Source organism: Triticum aestivum, chromosome 5D (assembly GCF_018294505.1).
Source record: "Triticum aestivum cultivar Chinese Spring chromosome 5D, IWGSC CS RefSeq v2.1, whole genome shotgun sequence".
Taxonomy (NCBI): domain Eukaryota; kingdom Viridiplantae; phylum Streptophyta; class Magnoliopsida; order Poales; family Poaceae; genus Triticum; species Triticum aestivum.
In genome coordinates this window covers 40,346,899-40,369,956 of record NC_057808.1, presented here as the reverse complement: position 1 = coordinate 40,369,956, position 23,058 = coordinate 40,346,899, and positions in this window count along the sequence as shown.

Genomic DNA, 23,058 nt, shown 5'->3' with positions numbered 1-23,058 from the left:
CTACCTCTTGAGCATGCGTTGGTTTTCCCTTGAAGAGGAAAGGGTGATGCAGCAAAGTAGCGTAAGTATTTCCCTCAGTTTTTGAGAACCAAGGTATAAATCCTGTAGGAGATAACACGCAAGTCACCTAGTACCTACACAAACAATCAAGAACCTCGCAACCAACGCGATAAAGGGGTTGTCAATCCCTTCACGGTCACTCGCAAAAGTGAGATCTGATAAAGATAGTAAGATAAATATTTTTGGTATTTTTGTTGTATAGATTGAAAAGTAAAGATTGCAAAATAGTAAACGAGATGTGATGTAAATAAAAGAGATGCAATATAATAAGAAAGAGACCCGGGGGCCATAGGTTTCACTAGTGGCTTATCTCAAGATAGCATATATTACGGTGGATGAACAAATTACTACCGAGCAATTGATAGAAAAGCGCATAGTTATGAGAATATCTAGGCATGATCATGAATATAGGCATCACGTCCATGTCAAGTAGACCGAAACGATTCTGCATCTACTACTATTACTCCACACATCGACCGCTATCCAGCATGCATCTAGAGTATTAAGTTCATAAGAACAAAGTAACGCATTAGGCAAGATGACATGATGTAGTGGGATAAACTCAAGCAATATGATATAAACCCCATCTTTTTATCCTCGATGGCAACAATACTATACGTGCCTTGCTGCCCCTACTGTCACTGGGAAAGGACACCGCAAGATTGAACCCAAAGCCAAGCACTTCTCCCATTGCAAGAAAGATCAATCTAGTAGGCCAAACCAAACTGATAATTCGAAGAGACTTGCAAAGATAACCAATCATACATAAAAGAATTCAGAGAAGATTCAAATATTGCTCATAGATAAACTTAATCATAAACCCACAATTCATCGGTCTCAACAAACACACCGCAAAAGAAGATTACATCGAATAGATCTCCACAAGAGAGGGGGAGAACATTGTATTCAGATCCAAAAAGGGAGAAGAAGCCATCTAGCTAATAACTATGGACCCGAAGGTCTGAGGTAAACTACTCACACATCATCGAAGAGGCTATGGTTTTGATGTAGAAGCCCTCCGTGATCGATGCCCCCTCCGGCGGAGCTCCGGAAAAGGCCCCAAGATGGGATCTCACTGGTACAGAAGGTTGCGGCGGTGGAATTAGGTGTCATACCTGATTCCTTACCTTCGTCGAGATCCCAATCTTCAGAGTTGCGTTTAATTCTTTCCAATAAATCCCATTTGAATTCAATAGTCTTCATCATAAAAGAGCTAGCACAAGAAGTATCGAGCATGGTGCGATTGTTATCAGAAAGCCGAGCATAAAAATTTTGAATAATCATTTTTCTTGAGAGCTCATGATTGGGGCATGAATATAACATTGATTTAAGCCTCCCCCAAGCTTGAGCGATGCTTTCTCCTTCGCGAGGCCAAAAATTATATATATAATTGCGATCATGATGAACAAGATGCATAGGATAAAACTTCTGATGAAATTCCAATTTCAACCGTTTGTAGTTCCATGACCCATATCATCACATAGCCTATACCATGTCAATGCATCTCCCTTCAAAGATAAAGGTAAGACCTTCTTCTTGATAACATCATCGGGCATACCTGCAAGCTTAAATAATCCACAAACCTCATCCACATATATTAGGTGCTCATCAGGATGTAATGTTCCATTTCCTGCAAAAGAATTAGCTAGCAGTTTTTCTACCATACCCGAAGGAATTTCAAAGTAGACATTTTCATTATCAGTAGGTTAAGTAGGTTGAGGAGCAACTCTTTGCTCTATTGGTCGGGTGAAGATACCCTGAACAAGCCCCTCAGAGGACTACTTTCCATAGTAACAAGTGACAGTAAATTTCAGCACACTATATAAATTTTTCCTTACCAAATTCCACCTACCAAAGGCGCTTCACTCCCCGGAAACGGCGCCAGAAAAGAGTCTTGATGACCCACAAGTATAGGGGATCTATTGTAGTCCTTTCGATAAGTAAGAGTGTTGAACCCAACAAGGAGCAGAAGGAAATGATAAGCGGTTTTCAGCAAGGTATTCTCTGCAAGCACTGAAATTATAGGTAACAGATAGTTTTGTGATAAGATAATTTGTAACGAGCAACAAGTAACAAAAGTAAATAAGGTGCAGCAAGGTGGCCCAATCCTTTTGTAGCAAAGGACAAGCCTGGACAAACTCTTCTATAGAGAAAAGCGCTCCCGAGGACACATGGGAATTATCGCCAAGCTAGTTTTCATCACGTTCATATGATTCGCGTTCGGTACTTTGATAATTTGATATGTGGGTGGACCGGTGCTTGGGTGCTGTCCTTACTTGGACAAGCATCACACTTATGATTAACTCCTATTGCAAGCATCCGCAACTACAAAAGAAGTATTAAGGTAAACCTAACCACAGCATGAAACATATGGATCCAAATCAGCCCCTTACGAAGCAACACATAAACTAGGGTTTAAGCTTCTGTCACTCTAGCAACCCATCATCTACTTATTACTTCCCAATGCATTCCTCTAGGCCCAAATAATGGTGAAGTGTCATGTAGTCGACGTTCACATAACACCACTAGAGGAAAGACAACATACATCTCATCAAAATATTGAACGAATACCAAATTAACATGACTACTAATAGCAAGACTTCTCCCATGTCCTCAGGAACAAACGTAACTACTCACAAAGCATATTCATGTTCGTAATCAGAGGAGTATTAATATGCATAAAGGATCTGAACATATGATCTTCCACCAAATAAACCAACTAGCATCAACTACAAGGAGTAATCAACACTAATAGCAACCTACAGGTACCAATCCCAGACTTGGAGACAAGAATTGGATACAAGAGACGAACTAGAGTTTGAGAGGAGATGGTGCTGGTGAAGATGTTGATGGAGATTGGCCCTCTCCCGATGAGAGGAGCGTTGGTGATGACGATGGCAATGATTTCCCCCTCCCGGAGGGAAGTGTCCCCGGCAGAACAGCTCTGCCACAGCCCTAGATTGGTTCCGCCAAGGTTCCGCCTCGTGGCGGCGGTGTCTCATCCCGAAAGCTTGCTTATGATTTTTCTTCGGATGAAAGACTTCATATAGCAGAAGATGGGCACCGGAGGGCCAACAGGGGGCCCACGAGGCAGGGGGCGCGCCCCCACCCTCGTGGCCAGGGTGTGGGCCCCCTCTGGTATTTCTTCCGCTCAGTATTTTTCATTATTTCCAAAAACAACTTCCGTGGAGTTTCAGGACTTTTGGAGTTGTGCAGAATAGGTCTCTAATATTTGCTCCTTTTCCAGCCCAGAATTCCAGCTGCCGGCATTCTCCCTCCTTATGTAAACCTTGTAAAATAAGAGAGAATAGGCATAAGTGTTGTGACATAATGTGTGATACAGCCCATAATGCAATAAATATCGATATAAAAGCATGATGCAAAATGGACGTATCAACTCCCCCAAGCTTAGACCTCGCTTGTCCTCAAGCGGAAGCCGATAACGATAAATATGTCCACATGTTTAGAGGTAGAGGTGTCGATAAAATAAAATACGGACATGAGGACATCATGGTTAATCTTATAACAACAACATATATGGATATTGTCATATGATTTCTTATGCTCAAGTAATAATCTCTCCACAATGCAAAGTATGTAGTGCTCCCACTCACTTTCTTGTAAATACAGACTTCACCGCAAGTCTGTATAAAACTATATGCTTTGATCAACTCATCAAAGCGTATATTCCAACTCCGAGATGCTTGCACCAGTCCATAGATGGATCACTGGAGTTCGCACACTTTGTTAGCACCTTTAGGATCGACAAAACCTTCTGGTTGCATCATATACAACTCTTCTTTAAGAAATCCATTAAGGAATGAAGTTTTGACATCCATTTGCCAGATTTCATAAAATGTGGCAATTGCTAACATGATTCGGACAAACTTTAAGCATCGTTACGAGTGAGAAAATCTTATCGTAGTCAACACCTTGAACTTGTCAAAACCTTTTTGACAAGTCTAGCTTTGTAGATAGTAACACTACTATTAGCATCCGTCTTCCTCTTGAAGATCCATTTATTCTCTATGGCTTGCCGATCATCGGGCAAGTCATCCAAAGTCCATACTTTGTTCTCATACATGGATCCTATCTCAAATTTCATGGCCTCAAGCCATTTTGCGGAATCTGCGCTCATCATCGCTTCCTCATAGTTCGTTGGTTCATTATGGTCTAGTAACATGACTTCCAGAACAGGATTTGCGTACCACTCTGGTGCAGAACGTGCTCTGGTTGACCTAAGAGGTTCGGTAGTAACTTGATCTGAAGTTTCATGATCATTATCATTAGCTTCCTCACTTGTTGGTGTAGGCATCACGGAAACGGTTTTCTGTGATGAGCTACTTACTAATTTGAGAGAAGGTACAATTACCTCATCAAGTTCTACTTTCCTCCCACTCACTTCTTTCGAGAGAAACTCCTTCTCTAGAAAGGATCCATTCTTAGCAACAACGATCTTGCCTTCAGATATGTGATAGAAGGTGTACCCAACAGTTTCTTTTGGGTATCCTATGAAGACGCACTTCTCCGATCTGGGTTCGAGCTTATCAATCTGAAGCTTTTTCACATAAGCATCGCAACCCCAAACTTTAAGAAACGATAGCTTAGGTTTCTTGCTAAACCACAGTTCATATGGTGTCGTCTCAATGGATTTAGATGGTGCCCTATTTAATGTGAATGCAACTGTCTCTAATGCATAACCCCAAAACGATAGTGGTAAATCGGTAAGAGACATCATAGATCGCACCATATCTAATAAAGTACGGTTATGACATTCGGACACACCATTACGCTGTGGTGTTCCAGGTGGCGTGAGCTGTGAAACTATTCCACATTGTTCCAAATGCAGGCCAAACTCGTAACTCAAATATTCACCTCTGTGATCAGATCGTAGAAACTTTATTTTCCTGTTATGATGATTCTCAACTTCACTCTGAAATTCTTTGAACTTTCCAAATGTTTCAGACTTGTGTTTCATTAAGTAGATATACCCATCTCTGCTCAAATCATCTGTGAAGGTCAGAAAATAACGATACCCGCCGCGAGCCTCAACACTCATCGGACCGCATACATCAGTATGTATTATTTCCAATAAGTCAGTTGCTCGCTCCATTGTTCCGGAGAACGGAGTCTTAGTCATCTTGCCCATGAGGCATGGTTCGCAAGTATCAATTGATTCATAATCAAGCGATTCCAAAAGCCCATCAGCATGGAGTTTCTTCATGCGCTTTACACCAATATGACCTAAACAACAGTGCCACAAATAAGTTGCACTATCATTATTAACTTTGCATCTTTTGGCTTCAATATTATGAATATGTGTGTCATTGCAATCGAGATTCAACAAAAATAGACCACTCATGAAGGGTGCATGACCATAAAAGATATTACTCATATAAATAGAACAACCATTGTTCTCTGATTTAAATGAATAACCGTCTCGCATCAAACAAGATCCAGATATAATGTTCATGCTCAACGCTGGCACCAAATAACAATTATTCAGGTCTAAAACTAATCCCGAAGGTAGATGTAGAGGTAGCGTGCCGATGGATGGCGATCACATCGACTTTGGAACCATTTCCCACGCACATCGTCACCTTGTCCTTAGCCAATCTTCGTTTAATCCGTAGCCCCTGTTTCGAGTTGCAAATATTAGCAACAGAACCAGTACCAAATACCCAGGCACTACTGCGAGCATTAGTAAGGTACACATCAATAACATGTATATCACATATGCCTTTGTTCACCTTGCCATCCTTCTTATCCGCCAATTACTTGGGGCAGTTCCGCTTCCAGTGACTAGTCCCTTTGCAGTAGAAGCACTCAGTTTCAGGTTTAGGTCCAGACTTGGGCTTCTTCCCGGGAGTAGCAACTTGCTTGCTATTCTTCTTGAAGTTCCCCTTCTTCCCTTTGCCCTTTTTCTTGAAACTAGTGGTCTTGTTAACCATCAACACTTGACGCTCCTTCTTGATTTCTACCTCCGCAGCCTTTAGCATCGCGAAGAGCTTGGGAATTGTCTTTTCCATCCCTTGCATATTATAGTTCATCACGAAGCCTTTATAGCTTGCTGGCAGTGATTGAAGAACTCTGTCAATGACACTATCATCAGGAAGATTAACTCCCAGCTGAGTCAAGTGGTTATGGTACCCAGACATTCTGAGTATGTGTTCACTGACATAACTATTCTCCTCCATCTTGCAGCTATAGAACTTGTTGGAGACTTCATATCTCTCAACTCGGGCATTTGCTTGAAATATTAACTTCAACTCTTGGAACATCTCATATGCTCCATGATGTTCAAAACGTTTTTGAAGCCCTGATTCTAAGCCGTAAAGCATGGCACACTGAACTATCGAGTAGTCATTAGCTTTAGTCTGCCAGACGTTCATAACGTCCGGAGTTGCTCCTGCAGCGGGCCTTGCACCTAGCGGTGCTTCCAGGACGCAATTCTTCTATGCAGCAATGAGGATAATCCTCAAGTTACGGACCCAGTTCGTGTAGTTGCTACCATCATCTTTCAACTTAGCTTTCTCTAGGAACGCATTAAAATTCAAGGGAACGGTAGCACGGGCCATTGATCTACAACAACATAGATATGCAAAAACTATCAGGACTAATTTCATGATAAATTAAAGTTCAATTAATCATATTACTTAAGAACTCCCACTTAGATAGACATCCCTCTAGTCATCTAAATGATCACGTGATCCATATCAACTAAACCATGTCCGATCATCACGTGAGATGGAGTAGTTTTCAATGGTGAACATCTCTATGTTGATCATATCTACTACATGATTCACGTTCGACCTTTCGGTCTCAGTGTTCCGAGGCCATATCTGCATATGCTAGGCTCGTCAAGTTTAACCCGAGTATTTCGCACGTGCAAAACTGACTTGCACCCGTTGTATGTGAACATAGAGCTTATTACACCTGATCATCACGTGGTGTCTCGGCACGACGAACTGTAGCAACGGTGCATACTCAGGGAGAACACTTATACCTTGAAATTTAGTGAGGGATGATCTTATAATGCTGCCGCCGTACTAAGCAAAATAAGATGCATAAAAGATAAACATCACATGCAATCAAAATATGTGACATGATATGGCCATCATCATCTTGTGCCTTTGATCTCCATCTCCAAAGCACCGTCATGATCTCCATTGTCACCGGCTTGACACCTTGATCTCAATCGTAGCGTCGTTGTCGTCTCGCCAACCATTGCTTCTACAACTATCGCTACCGCATAGTGATAAAGTAAAGCAATTACATGGCGATTGCATTTCAGACAATAAAGCGACAACCATAAGGCTCCTGCCAGTTGCTGATAACTTTTACAAAACATGATCATCTCATACAATAACGTATATCACATCATGTCTTGACCATATCACATCACAGCATGCCCTGCAAAAACAAGTTAGACGTCCTCTACTTTGTTGTTGCAAGTTTTACGTGGCTGCTACGGGCTTCTAGCAAGAACCGTTCTTACCTACGCATCAAAAGCACAACAATTTTTCGTCAAGTGTGCTGTTTTAACCTTCAACAAGGACCGGCCGTAGTCAAACTCGATTCAACTAAAGTTGGAGAAACAGACACCCGCCAGCCACCTGTGTGCGAAGCACGTCGGTAGAACCGTGAAGGAAATATGCCCTAGAGGCAATAATAAAGTTGTTATTTATATTTCCTTATATCATGATAAATGTTTATTATTCATGCTAGAATTGTATTAACCGGGAACTTAGTACATCTGTGAATACATAGACAAATAGAGTGTCACTAGTATGCCTCTACTTGACTAGCTCGTTGAATAAAAGATGGTTAAAGTTTCCTAGCCATAAACATGAGTTGTCATTTGATTAACGGGATCACATCATTAGAGAATGATGTGATTGACTTGACCCATTCCGTTAGCTTAGCACTTGATCGTTTAGTTTGTTGCTATTGCTTTCTTCATGACTTATACATGTTCCTATGACTATGAGATTATGCAACTCCCGAATACCGGAGGAACACTTAGTGTGCTATCAAACATCACAACGTAACTGGGTGATTATAAAGATGCTCTACAGGTGTCTCCGATGGTGTTTGTTGAGTTGGCATAGATCGAGATTAGGATTTGTCACTCCGAGTATCGGAGAGGTATCTCTGGGTCCTCTCGGTAATGCACATCACTATAAGCCTTGCAAGCAATGTGACTAATGAGTTAGTTGCGGGATGATGCATTACGGAACAAGTAAAGAGACTTGCCGGTAACGAGATTGAACTAGGTATTGAGATACCGACGATCGAATCTCGGGCAAGTAACATACCAATGACAAAGGGAACAACGTATGTTGTTATGCGGTTTGACCGATAAAGATCTTCGTAGAATATGTAGGAACCAATATGAGCATCCAAGTTCCGCTATTGGTTATTGACAGGAGATGAGTCTCGGTCATGTCTACATAGTTCTCGAACCCGTAGGGTCCGCATGTTTAACGTTTGGTGACGATCGGTATTATGAGTTTTGATGAACCGAAGGTTGTTCGGTGTCCCGGATGTGATCACGTACATGACGAGGAGTCTCGAAATGGTCGAGACATAAAGATTGATATATTGTACGGCTATGTTCGGACACCGGAAGTGTTCCGGGAGGTTTCGGATAAAACCGGAGTGCCGAAACCCCCTTGGGAAGTTAATGGGCCCTTAGTGGGCTTTAGGGGAGAGAGAGGGCAGCAACTAGGAGGTGGCGAGCCCCCCAAGGGAGTCCGTATTGGACTAGGGAAGGGGGGGTGCGGCCCCTCTTTCCGTCTCGCTCCCCCTCTCCTTCCTCCCCCCTCCTAGTAGGACTAGGAAAGGAGGAATCCTACTCCTACTAGGAGGAGGATTCCTCCCCCCTTGGTGCGCCCTCTAGGGCCGGCCGGCCTCCTCCTGCCCTCCTTTAGATACGGGGGAGGGGGGCACCCCATAGACACACAAGTTGATTGTTTAGTCGTGTGTGGTGCCCCCCTCCACAGATTTCCACCTCGGTCATATCGTTGTTGTTCTTATGCGAAGCCCTGTGTTGGTAACTTCATCATCACCGTCATCACGCCGTCGTGCTGACGAAGATCTCCCTCGACCTCAGCTGGATCTAGAGTTAGTGGGACGTCACCGAGCTGAACGTGTGCAGATCACGGAGGTGCCGTACTTTCGGTACTAGGATCCGTCGGATCATGAAGACGTATGACTACATCAACCGCGTTGTCATAACGCTTCCACTTTCGGTCTATGAGGGTATGTGGACAACACTCTCCCCTCTCGTTGCTATGCATCACCTAGATGGATCTTGCGTGTGCGTAGGATTTTTTTTGAAATTACTTCATTCCCCAACAGTGGCATCCGAGCCAGGTCTATGCATAGATGTTATATGCACGAGTAGAACACAACGAGTTGCGGGCGATAATAGTCATACTGCTTACCAGCATGTCATACTTCTATTCGGCGGTATTGTTGGATGAAGCGGCCCGAACCGACATTACGCGTATGCTTACGCGAGACTGGTTCTACCGAGGTGCTTTGCACACAGGTGGCTGGCGGGTGTCAGTTTCTCCAACTTTAGTTGAATCGAGTGTGACTACGCCCGGTCCTTGTTGAAGGTTAAAACAGCACACTTGACGAAAAATCATTGTGGTTTTGATGCGTAGGTAAGAACGGTTCTTGCTCAGTGAGGGAGTCCTGGATTAAGGGGTCCTCGGACTGCCGGACTATATACTTGGGCCGGACTGTTGGACTATGAAGATACAAGATTGAAGACTTCATCCCGTGTCCGGGTGGGACTCTCCTTTGCGTGGAAGGCAAGCTTGGCAATTCGGATATGTAGATCTCCTCCCTTGTAACCGACTCTGTGTAACCCTAGTCCCCTCCGGTGTCTATATAAACCGGAGGATTTAGTCCGTAGGACAAGAACAATCATAATCATAGGCTAGCTTCTAGGGTTTAGCCTCTACGATCTCGTGGTAGATCAACTCTTGTAATACTCATATCATCAAGATCAATCAAGCAGGAAGTAGGGTATTACCTCCATCGAGAGGGCCCGAACCTGGGTAAACATTGTGTCCCCCGCCTCCTGTTACCATCCGCCTTAGACGCAAAGTTCGGGACCCCCTACCCGAGATCCGCCGGTTTTGACACCGACATTGGTGCTTTCATTGAGAGTTCCACTGTGCCGTCACCATAAGGCTTGATGGCTCCTTCGATCATAGGCAACGATGCGATCCAGGGTGAGGTTTTTTCCCCCGGACAGATCTTTGTATTCGGTGGCTTCACACTGCGGGCCAACTCGCTTGGCCATCTGGAGCAGATCGAGAGCTACGCCCCTGGCCGTCAGGTCAGGTTTGGAAACTTAAACTATACTGCCGACATCCGCGGAGACTTGATCTTTGACGGATTCGAGCATGTGTCAGGTGCGCTGCACAGTCACAACGAGCATGACTTAGCTCTGCCGCCGGATAGTGTTCGGGAGATCACCCCTGTGGCAACTCCGGCCCTCGATCCGGAGCAGATCGCGCCGTCCGAGGACGGGTGGATGGACCCTGTCACGGAGGCCGCACACTCAGCGGCGATAGAGCCGAATGCTGACTTTACCTCCTACGAGATCTGTGTTGCCGGATCCTTGGATTCGTCCCCGGCCACGGGCTCCGAACCGCCTGCGTCCGTGCCTATCGAATCTGATTGGGCACCGATCATGGAGTTTTCCTCCGCGGATATCTTTCAGCACTCGCCCCTGGGCGATTTGCTAAATTCATTAAGGTCTCTCTCCTTGTCAGGAGGCCCTTGGCCGAACTGTGTCCGGCTTGAGTGGGAAGCGGACGACGAAGAAATTCGTTCCCCACCCACCACCCACTTAATAGCTACTGTCGACGACTTAACCGACATGCTTGATTTTGGCTCCGAAGACATCGACGGTATGGACGACGATGCAGGAGAAGAACAGGAACCACCGCCCACAGGGTGCTGGACTGCCACCTCATCATATGATATATACATGGTGGACACCCCCAAAGAAAGCAATGGCAACAAGGCAATGGAGGATAACCCCCCCGAGAAGCAATCTAAGCACCGGCGTCATCGGCGCCGCTCTAAGCCCCGCCATAGCAAACGCAGCGATACCGGCACAAGAGACAATAACGCTGCGGATAGTGCCGAAGACGAAGACAATCCCCTCCAGCCAGGCCTCGAGCGGGAGGATGGGCAAGCTAGCCCTAAGGAACAGGCAGCAGACGGAGAATCAGAGGATGACAATTACATACCTCTCTCCGAAGACGAGGCGAGCCTCGGCGATGAAGAATTTATCGTGCCTGAGGATCCCGTCGAACAGGAGCGCTTCCAGCGCCGGCTTATAGCCACAGCAAAAAGCCTGAAGAAAAGGCAACAACAGCTTAAAGCTGACCAAGATCTGCTAGCGGATAGATGGACTGAGGTCCTAGCGGCCGAGGAATACGAACTCGAGCGCCCAACCAAAAGTTACCCAAAGCGCAGGTTGCTACCCCAACTCGAGGAGGAAGCATTAAAGCCTACGCCTCCAGCGTATGATGCGGCTGATCGGCCACCTCGTGGCCGAGATAAAGCGGCATATCAGGCCGATGTCCAGCCTGCACCCCGTCGCCAGTCAAACAAAAATACCAAGGCCCGGGGTAACACGCAGGACCTGTGAGACGTATTGGAAAACAGAGCAAGACATGCAAGATCAATCTACATATCACGGGGGCGCGCCTCAACGCATGATGACAACCGTCAAGCCGGATATACTAAAAGCAAATCCGGCCGGGCCGAACACAGCAGACAAGACTCGTATGAACTGCATCGTGATCTAGCCCGGCACAGAGGCGCCGCACACCCCCTATGCTTCACTGATGAAGTAATGGATCATGAATTCCCAAAAGGGTTTAAACCGGTGAACATTGAATCATATGATGGTACCACAGACCCCGTGGTATGGATAGAGGATTTCTTCCTACACATTCACATGGCCCGTGGGGATGATCTACACGCCATCAAGTATCTCCCGCTAAAACTCAGAGGACCGGCTCGGCATTGGCTGAATAGCTTGCCGGCAAACTCCATCGGAAGTTGGGAGAACCTGGCAGACGCATTCCTAGACAACTTCCAGGGCACTTATGTGCGACCACCGGATGCTGATGACTTAAGTCACATAATACAACAGCCCGGAGAGTCAGCCAGGAAATTCTGGATTCGGTTCCTAACTAAAAAGAACCAAATTGTCGACTGTCCGGATGCCGAAGTCCTAGTGGCCTTTAAACATAATATCCGTGACGAGTGGCTTGCCCGACATCTTGGCCAAGAGAAGCCAAAATCCATGGCAGCCCTCACGACACTTATGACCCGCTTTTGCGCGGGCGAAGACAGCTGGTTGGCCCATAGAAACAACACGGAAAGCAACCCTGGCACATCAGAGGCCAGAGATAGCAACGACAAACCCCGATGCAACAAACACAAGCGCCGCAGACATGGTGGAAACGCCGAAGATACGGCAGTCAATGCCGGATTTAGCGGCCCTAAGTCCGGTCATCGGAATGGGCCACTCAAAAATGGCAATTCGGGTCTGTCCAGTCTGGACCGCATACTCGACCGCCAATGCCAAATTCATGGCACCCCAGGAACGCCAGCCACCCATACCAATAGAGAATGCTGGGTCTTCAAACAAGCCGGCAGGGCAGGCGCCAAAAACAAAGATGGGGGGTCCCAAAGCGATGATGGCGATGAAGAGCCCAGATCACCGAATACAGGAGGGCAAAAGAAATTTCCCCCGCAAATCCAAATGGTGAACGTGGTAAACAGCACCCACATTCCCATTCCGGACCGGATGCGCACCCTTCGGGATGCCGACTTAACGGAACTAGTCGTCCCACAATATATACTAGGGCTGGTCACCTTCAACCGCACGGATCGTCCGGTTAATGCCAATCAGGGCAATCCAGCTGCACTAGTCCTCGACCCAATAATTGACGGGTTCCACCTCACACGAGTCCTTATGGACGGAGGTAGCAGTCTAAACTTACTTTACCAGGACACAGTGCGCAAGATGGGCATCGATCATTCGGTGATCAAGCCCACTAAATCCACCTTCAGAGGCATTATACCAGGTGTGGAGGCCAGCTGTACAGGCTCCATCGCCCTTGAGGTAGTCTTCGGATCACCAGACAATTACCGTACCGAAGAGTTAATCTTCGAAATCGTCCCCTTTCGTAGTGATTATCAGGCACTGCTCGGACGAACCACGTTCGCTCGATTCAACGCGGTGCCACATTATGCCTACCGTAAGCTCAAGGTGCCCGGTCCACGCGGCGTCATCACGGTTAACGGCAATGCGGAACTTTTCTTCGGCACCAAAGAGTATACCGCTGCCTTAAGAACACAAGCAACGAGCGACACCTTCCAGCCGAACCTCGAGTCGAAGGCCAAGCTCCCGGGCACCGCCAAAGGACTCCGAACTACTTCGCGGCAGGATAGCCCGGCTCGTCCAGAACTCAATTAAACACTCTGGCGAAGGCCAGGACAGGCCGCATACAGCGGCTCAACCGCTCTCCGGCACACAAACATTTCTTACATTCCCTTTGCAGGCTCACCATTGCGCCGACCAGGACTGGCGATATGGAAGCAGCTCGAACGTGCAAGGGAATCCTTAGATATTCCCCGCAATGACCACCCCACTACACTCCAGATCCGCACACAGCTTCTTCCCCCTGGTCTCAGCAGGTTCCACCGTCATATTTCTTTTTTTACCTGTACTCACACTCATCGACGTACTATTCAAACACAACATGTGGATTTATATGACGCTTATCTGCTGTTATTTCTTATTAAAATTCTTTTGTCAAGTGGCATCCGTACACCGCGATATGCCTTAAAACATGCCAGGGGCTTCATTTTACCCATAATACGACAATAAGGTCTGAACACCTTCACGGAAGTTCGGCACCCCGAACCTATAGCATTATATGCATCAGCTCCGAATCATGTCTTGGGTCAATAGTTGGGTTTGCCCGGCTCCCATGTTTTGGTACCTTACGTTCCACTATATCGGCTAAGGTATCACTGGGAGAACTACTGCGATTGTGTCCCGGTTCTTCCGGACGAGCACCTCAGTAGAGAAAGCCGAAAACTGACTGTCATGATACGGCGAGAGCTGGTCAGCTGTTCGAGATGTTGTAAAATCTTTAAGGATTTCTCCCGCATAATGCCACAACCAATGCAGCGTGCGATGGATCGGTTTTTCTTCCGATCAGGTGCTTATAGAGCCCCTCGTGCGGTCTTCCGAACACCAGGGGCTGCGCCTACCTTCCTAAAGCTCCTATGGCTAAGTGAGAGTGATAAAGCCCTATAGTCCGATTGCCTGGTTCGTTGCGCTGAACACCTCCTTCGAAGGACCCAAAACTGGGATAAAGAGTGACCAGGTTTATCCCGAACACCCCCGTACTTCCTACGTTGGGGCAGAAGCCGACGACTGGCCAACTCTCAGGATTAATATATAAAACGGCCGCGCAGGAGGATAAACTTTTATATAACAGGCAATAAATAATTGAAATGACCTTGTTCAACATTACAAAGGACAACATGATTTGCATTCATGGAAATATAATGTCCTTGGTGCATAGCTCCGCTGCAAGGTAGGATCCTTTTAGGACACTTTCATAATATAATTCGGGCTTGCGGTGCTCCTTCCCTCTGGCGGTCCCTCGGTCATCAGCTTTTCAGCATCCATCTTCCCCCAGTGCACCTTTGCGCGGGCGAAGGCCATTCGCGCACCCTCTATACAGACCGACCGCTTGATGACGTCAAGTCGAGGGCAAGCACTTACAAGCCGCTTCACGAGCCCGAAGTAGCTGCTTGGAATCGGCTCGGCGGGCCATAGCCGGATAATCAAATCCTTCATGGCTAGTTCCGCCGCCTTATGCAGTTCGATCAGCTATTTCAGTTGATCGGCAAAAGGCACCGGATAATTCGGTGCGAGATACTGCGACCAGAAGAGCTTATCCGCAGTGTTCCTTTCTTCGTCTCGGTAGAATTGGGCGGCATCCGATATGCTGCGGGGAAGCTCCGCAAATACCTTGGAGAAATCCGAACTCAAAATTAGATACATGATTTTCTCCTCGAATACTTGCTTTACATGGAAAAAAGCCTTACCCGCCGCGATTTTCCTCGCCTCCTGGATCTCCTGCAGGGTGCTTTGGGTTTCCCCCCGGGCATCGCTCGCGGCCTGATGAGCCTTGGTGAGTTCGGATTCTTTCTCCGTTAAACTCTTCTCCAAGGTCTCGCATTTCTTCACGGCCTATTGAAGCTCCTGCTCAGCTTCAATAACCCGGGCCTCGTGCTTCTCACGAAGAGCCCGCTCTGCGGCTGCCTTTCTTTCGGCCTCGGCCACAGCCATCCTAAGAGCTTCGACTTCGGTCATCATCCCTAGCGCAAATCATGAAACATATTTTATCATACTGAAAATTCGTTCGCAATAAACGCGAACAAGACTTGCGCATACCCTGTTTATCTCCCAACTGCTTTTTCAACTGGCCAAGTTCTTCTTTGGCCCGCTCCAGACTTTGATTCAGTCCGGAGACCTCCGCAGTATGAGAGGCAGCAGCCGCTACAGACGCCTGCTTATAAAAGAAGCGAAATAGATGTCATCAAGTGAGTCTTCCTGCGAACATAAATTTGATCCTCTGTCCGGTTCTTTCTTTCACCGAACAGTGTATCAGGGGCTACTATCCATACCATGACACTCTTCGGAACCTCATAAAACATACCTCAAAACCTTTTATAAGGCTGATACAGGCTTCATTCAGTCCACTCTCAGCAGACTGAATCTTCTCAATCACCGCACCCATAAGGGCACGGTGTTCATCGACAATGGAGGCGCTCTTCAGTGCCGCCAACAAAGCATCCGACACCTCTGGTTGGACAGAGGTTGCTGGTGGAACAGGAACGCCCCCTCCAGCCGAGGGAGGCCGCGTGCTTGATTCTGGAGCCGTATTGGTCTCCGAAATTGCATCCGGCTGGGAGCCGAATTCAAGATGGCCTCCGCCGTCAACTCCCATGGGAATCTTCTCCCCCATGTGTCCGGCCCCTGATGTTTGACCTCCAGGCGCCATCTTCATGATCTTTTTCTCCCCTCCTTGGCTGGGGTCCTTCTGGGACAAAGCCTCGGTGTTACTCACCTGTTTGGGGGAAGGGGCCTTCGGGGGCGTCCCGCTCTCCATAGCATCCAAGCTCAGCAAATCCTCTGATGAGGATTGTTTGGTGCGGGACCTCGCCGGACTACAAAAATATGGCCCAGGTTAAAATATTATGCCATGATGAGTCCGGATGCACAAACATATTCGGACTTTATATACTCACGAGTTCACGAGGGGCTGGGCCCTGGGATCCCACGCCGGGCTGCTGTCGGCGGCGGCAGTGGACTCTTCCGCAAGAGGAGCTTTTCCCCTCTTAGGCGACTTGGCCTCCATGTGTATGGAGTCCGTCCTCTTCTTTCTTCCCCCTTCTGGGGATTCGTCTTCTTCCTCCTCCTCTTCGGAGGCAGAACGGGCAGTGGAGCCTTCGGATATCGTGTCTGAAGTACCGCGGCGACGAAGGCCGCCCCGGGTCTTTTTGGCCTCCTTCTCGGCCTTCTTCTTCCGCGCCTTGTAAGGCGCCGGGACCATCATCTTCGTCAGAAGTGGGCCGGCCGGTTCTTCGGGCAGCGGGGCCGGACAGTGGATCCGCTCCGCCTTCTTCGTCCCGCCCTAGGAGAGTTGTGGAAAACACATTTAGCATTTCCCTTGGGTTATGCGGATAAAACGTATGATGACTTACTGAGCTTGCAGGGCAGGACAGTTGGTACCCACGGTCCTCGGCTGAGTCCGGCCATGATTTGCCGGACTTGAAAAGCACCTTCCAGATGTCTTTGTGCGAGGAGCCAAAGAGCTCTCGCAGGGTTTGGTGCTTGGCCAGATCGAATTCCCATAGATTGCAAGCCCGGTGTTGACAGGGGAGGATCCGGCGAACTAACATCACCAGGACTACATTGACAAGTTCGATGTTCTTGTCTTCCATATCTTTAACACGTGTCTGGAGCACCGACAGTTCTTCGGACGAAGACCAGTTCAGGCCCTTCTTGAGCCAGGACGTAAGCCGCGGAGGGGCTCCGAATCGGAACTCGGGAGTAACCGCCCATTCCGTGCCGCGCGGCTTGGTGATGTAGAACCACAGCTGTTGCCACTCTTTGACAGAATCATTAAAAGTACCTGTTGGCCATGTGACATTGGGCATCCTGCTCACCATAGCACCCCCACACTCGGCGTGCTCACCGCCCACTACCTTGGGCTTCACATTGAAAATCTTCAGCCATAAGCCGAAGTGTGGCGAGATGCGGAGAAAGGCCTCGCACACGGTAATGAACGTCGAGATATTGAGGAAGGAATTGGGGGATAGATCGTGAAAATCGATCCCGTAATAATACATGATGCTGAGAACGAACGGGTGGAGGGGAAACCCTAGCCCGCGGACAAAATGAGGGAGGAATACAACCCTCTCGTGGGGTTCCGGAGTAGGGACGATCTGTCCTGCCGTCGAGAGACGGTGGCTGATTTTCTTGGCCAGGTAGCCGGCCTCCCGAAGCTTTTTGATATCCTTCTCCCGGATGGTAGAGGCCATCCACTTGCCTCCTGCTCCGGGTCCGGACATTTTCGGAATGCCTTTGTGGGCGAAGAAGATGAACGCTTGGGCGCTGGAGCTCGAGCGAAGGGTAATGAATCGGGAAGAAGAAGGCGTGGGTGCGAAAGGGAGTCCTTATCCCCTTATAAAGGCAGCAGGGATTTTGCGCCTCCCCACTTGCCTGGTAAACGCGCTTATTCCCCAAGCGCTGTGATTGATGGCGCGGTTGGGTTACCCATACCCATAGTGATGAGAATCCCGTGATGAGGGGACACGATCTCTGCTTCGACAAGACGTGCCAAGAAAACCGCCTCGCAATCTGTGCAGTAGCTGGTTGAGAAAAACGGTTCGAATAATGACCGGGCCGTGGCGTGGTGCCACGCTGTGAAGTTGTCAGCAGATTAGTTTGTGGAATATTATACTCTCTACGATTGTATGGGTAATTTGGTTTGCAGAGCTGGACACGATCCTCGTGTTCAAAATCTTCTATGGAGTATTCGGAGGAGGAACCCGCCTTGCAATGTCGAAGACAATCTGCGCGCCGGACTCATCATCATTGAAGCCTGGTTCAGGGGCTACTGAGGGAGTCCTGGATTAAGGGGTCCTCGGACTGCCGGACTATATACTTGGGCCGGACTGTTGGACTATGAAGATACAAGATTGAAGACTTCATCCCGTGTCCGGGTGGGACTCTCCTTTGCGTGGAAGGCAAGCTTGGCAGTTCGGATATGTAGATCTCCTCCCTTGTAACCGACTCTGTGTAACCCTAGCCCCCTCCGGTGTCTATATAAACCGGAGGATTTAGTCCGTAGGACAAGAACAATCATAATCATAGGCTAGCTTCTAGGGTTTAGCCTCTACGATCTCGTGGTAGATCAACTCTTGTAATACTCATATCATCAAGATCAATCAAGCTGGAAGTAGGGTATTACCTCCATCGAGAGGGCCTGAACCGGGGTAAACATTGTGTCCCCCGCCTCATGTTACCATCCGCCTTAGACGCACAGTTCGGGACCCCCTACCCGAGATCCGCCGGTTTTGACACCAACACTCAGCCCGTAGCAGTCACGTAAAACTTGCAACAATAAAGTAGAGGACATCTAACTTGTTTTTGCAGGGCATGTTGTGATGTGATATGGTCAAGACATGATGCTAAATTTTATTGTATGAGATGATCATGTTTTGTAACAGAGTTATCGGCAACTGGCAGGAGCCATATGGTTGTCGCTTTATTGTATGCAATGCAATCGCCCTGTAATTGTTTTACTTTATCACTAAGCGGTAGCAATAGTCGTAGAAGCAATAGTTGGCGAGACGACAACGATGCTTCGATGGAGATCAAGGTGTCGTGCCGGTGACGAAGGTGATCATGACGGTGCTTTGGAGATGGAGATCAAAGGCACAAGATGATGATGGCCATATCATATCACTTATATTGATTGCATGTGATGTTTATCCTTTATGCATCTTATTTTGCTTAGTTCGGCGGTAGCATTATAAGATGATCTCTCACTAAATTTCAAGGTACAAGTGTTCTCCCTGAGTATGCACCATTGCGAAAGTTCGTCATGCCGAGACACCATGTGATGATCGGTTGTGATAAGCTCTACGTTCACATACAACGGGTGCAAGCTAGTTTTGCACACGCAGAATATTCGAGTTAAACTTGACGAGCCTAGCATATGCAGATATGGCCCCGGAACACTAAGACCGAAAGCTCGAGCGTGAATCATATAGTAGATATGATCAACATAGTGATGTTCACCATTGAAAACTACTCCATCTCACGTGATGATCGGACATGGTTTAGTTGATTTGGATCACGTGATCACTTAGATGATTAGAGGGATGTCTATCTAAGTGGGAGTTCTTAAGTAATATAATTAATTGAACTTTAATTTATCATGAACTTAGTACCTGATAGTATTTTGCATGTCTATGTTGTTGTAGATCAATGGCCTGTGCTACTGTTCCTTTGAATTTTAATGCGTTCCTAGAGAAAGTTAAGTTGAAAGATGATGGTAGCAACTACATGGACTGGGTCCGTAACTTGAGGATTATCCTCATTGCTGCACAGAAGAATTACGTCATGGAAGAACCGCTAGGTGCCAGGCCTGCTGCAGATGCTACTGATGACATTAAGAACGTCTCGCAAAGTAAAGATGATGACTACTCGATAGTTCAGTGTGCCATGCTTTACGGCTAAGAACCGGGACTTCAACGACGTTTTGAACTTCATGGAGCATATGAGATGTTCCAGGAGTTGAAGTTAATATTTCAAGAAAATGCCTGGATTGAGAGATATGAAGTCTCCAATAAGTTCTACAGCTACAAAATGGAGGAGAATAGTTCTGTCAGTGAACATATACTCAGAATGTCTGGGTACCACAATCACTTGACTCAGTTGGGAGTTAATCTTCCTGATGATAGTGTCATTGACAGAGTTCTTCAATCACTGCCACCAAGCTACAAGAGCTTCGTGATGAACTGCAATATGCAAGGGATGGATAAGACAATTCCTGAGCTCTTCGCAATGCTAAAGGCTGCGGAGGTAGAAATCAAGAAGGAGCATCAAGTGTTGATGGTCAATAAGACCACCAGTTTCAAGAAAAAGGGTAAAGGGAAGAAGGGGAACTTCAAGAAGAACAACAAGCAAGTTGCCGCTCAAGTGAAAAAGCCCAGGTCTAGACCTAAGCCTGAGACTGAGTGCTTCTACTGCAAAGGGACTGGTCACTGGAAGCGGAACTGCCCCAAGTATTTGGCGGATAAGAAGGATGGCAAGGTGAACAAAGGCATATGTGATATACATGGTATTAATGTGTACCTTACTAATGCTCGCAGTAGTGCCTGGGTATTTGGTACTGGTTCTGTTGCTAATATTTGCAACTCGAAACAGGGACTACGGATTAAGCGAAGATTGGCTAAGGATGAGGTGACGATGCTCGTGGGAAATGGTTCCAAAGTCGATGTGACCGTTGTCGGCACGCTACCTCTACATCTACCTTCGGCATTAGTTTTAGACCTGAATAATTGTTATTTGGTGCCAGCGTTAAGCATGAACATTATATCAGGATCTTGTTTGATGCGAGACGACTATTCATTTAAATCCGAGAATAATGGTTGTTCTATTTATATGAGTAATATCTTTTATGGTCATGCACCCTTGAAGAGTGGTCTATTTTTGTTCAATCTCGATAGTAGTGACACACATATTCATAATGTTGAAGCCAAAAGATGCAAAGTTGATAATGATAGTGCAACTTATTTGTGGCACTGCCGTTTGGGTCATATTGGTGTAAAGCACATGAAGAAACTCCATTCTGATGGACTTTTGGAATCACTTGATTATGAATCACTTGGTACTTGCGAACCATGCCTCTCGGGAAAGATGACTAAAACTCCGTTCTCCGGAACAATGGAGCGAGCAATAAATTTATTGGAAATCATACATGCTGATGTATGTGGTCCGATGAATATTGAGGCTTGCGGCGGGTATCGTTATTTTTTGACCTTCACAGATGATTTGAGCAGATATGGGTATATCTACTTGATGAAACATAAGTCTGAAACATTTGAAAAGTTCAAAGAATTTAAGAGTGAAGTGGAAAATCATCGTAACAAGAAAATAAAGTTTCTATGATCTAATCGTGGAGGAGAATATTTGATTTACGAGTTTGGTCTTCATTTGAAACGATGCGGAATAGTTTCGCAACTCACGCCACCCGGAACACCACAGCGTAATGGTGTGTCCGAACGTCGTAACCGCACTTTATTAGATATGGTGCGATCTATGATATCTCTTACTGATTTACCGCTATAGTTTTGGGGTTATGCTTTAGAGATGGCTGCATTCACATTAAATAGGGCACCATCTAAATCCGTTGAGACGACACCTTATGAACTGTGGTTTGGCAAGAAACCCAAGTTGTCGTTTCTTAAAGTTTGGGGCTGCGATGCTTATGTGAAAAAGCTTCAACCTGATAAGCTCGAACCCAAATTGGAGAAATGTGTCTTCATAGGATACCCAAAGGAAACTGTTGGGTACACCTTCTATCACAGATCCGAAGGCAAGACATTCGTTGCTAAGAATGGCTCCTTCCTAGAGAAGGAGTTTCTCTCAAAAGAAGTGAGTGGGAGGAAAGTAGAACTTGATGAGGTAACTGTACCTACTCCCTTATTGGAAAGTAGTTCATCACAGAAATCAGTTCCTGTGACTCCTACGCCAATTAGTGAGGAAGCTAATGATGATAATCATGTAACTTCAGATAAAGTTACTATTGAACCTCGTAGGTCAACCAGAGTATGATCCGCACCAGAGTGGTACGGTAATCCGGTTCTGGAGGTCATGTTACTTGACCATGACGAACCTACAAACTATGATGAAGCGATGATGAGCCCAGATTCCGCGAAATGGCTTGAGGCCATGAAATCTGAGATGGGATCCATGTATGCGAACAAAGTATGGAGTTTGGTTGACTTGCCCGATGATCGGCAAGCCATAGAGAATAAATGGATCTTCAAGAAGAAGACTGACGCTGACGGTAATGTTACTGTCTACAAAGCTTGACTTGTTGCGAAAGTGTAACATCCCAAATTTTCAATTTGGAATGTTATACATAGATCATCATTTGCATCTCATGTTTTGTTGCATTTTGACAAATCCTCGATAAATCCTAAGCAACTCAAGGACCCTTGGAGAGAGTTGGGGATTTTCTCGAATTTTTAAATTTGATTTTTCCAACGAGGATTGTGGTTTTAATTATTTTTCTCTCCGGAACAATATTTCATTTTAAATAAACGAGAGGAGAAAATATGACTTCTCCAAAACAATTGAAATACGGGAGGAAAAATGTTAAAATCATTATTTGAAATTTATTTGGATTTTATTTGCAATTTTTATTGCATTAAAAATATTGCATGTTTTCAAAATATTTATTTTTTATTTCAAAAATGTTCACCCTATTCTAGATTTTCTAACTAGACGGGGAAAATTTGTTTCATATTTTTCTGACTTTTATTTATTTTTCTACGCAATATGTTCTGCGGAACCTTATTTAAAAAAAAACGCGCCCGCGCCGACTGGGCCAAAGGCCTAGCCGACGGCCCGCCCGTTGCCCCTCTCCTCTCTCCCCACGACGCCGCCGCCGGTGTCCGATCCGGGCACGGAGGAGCCCCCGCCGCCTCGGGTGCCCCCTTCCCCAAGCACCTCGGACCCCCCTTCCATTAATAGACCCCCTCTCTTTCCTCACCACCGCCGCCGGAGGAGCCCCGCCGCCGCCCGCATCGCCCGCCGCCGCCGCCGTTTGCCTTGCCCGCCGCCGC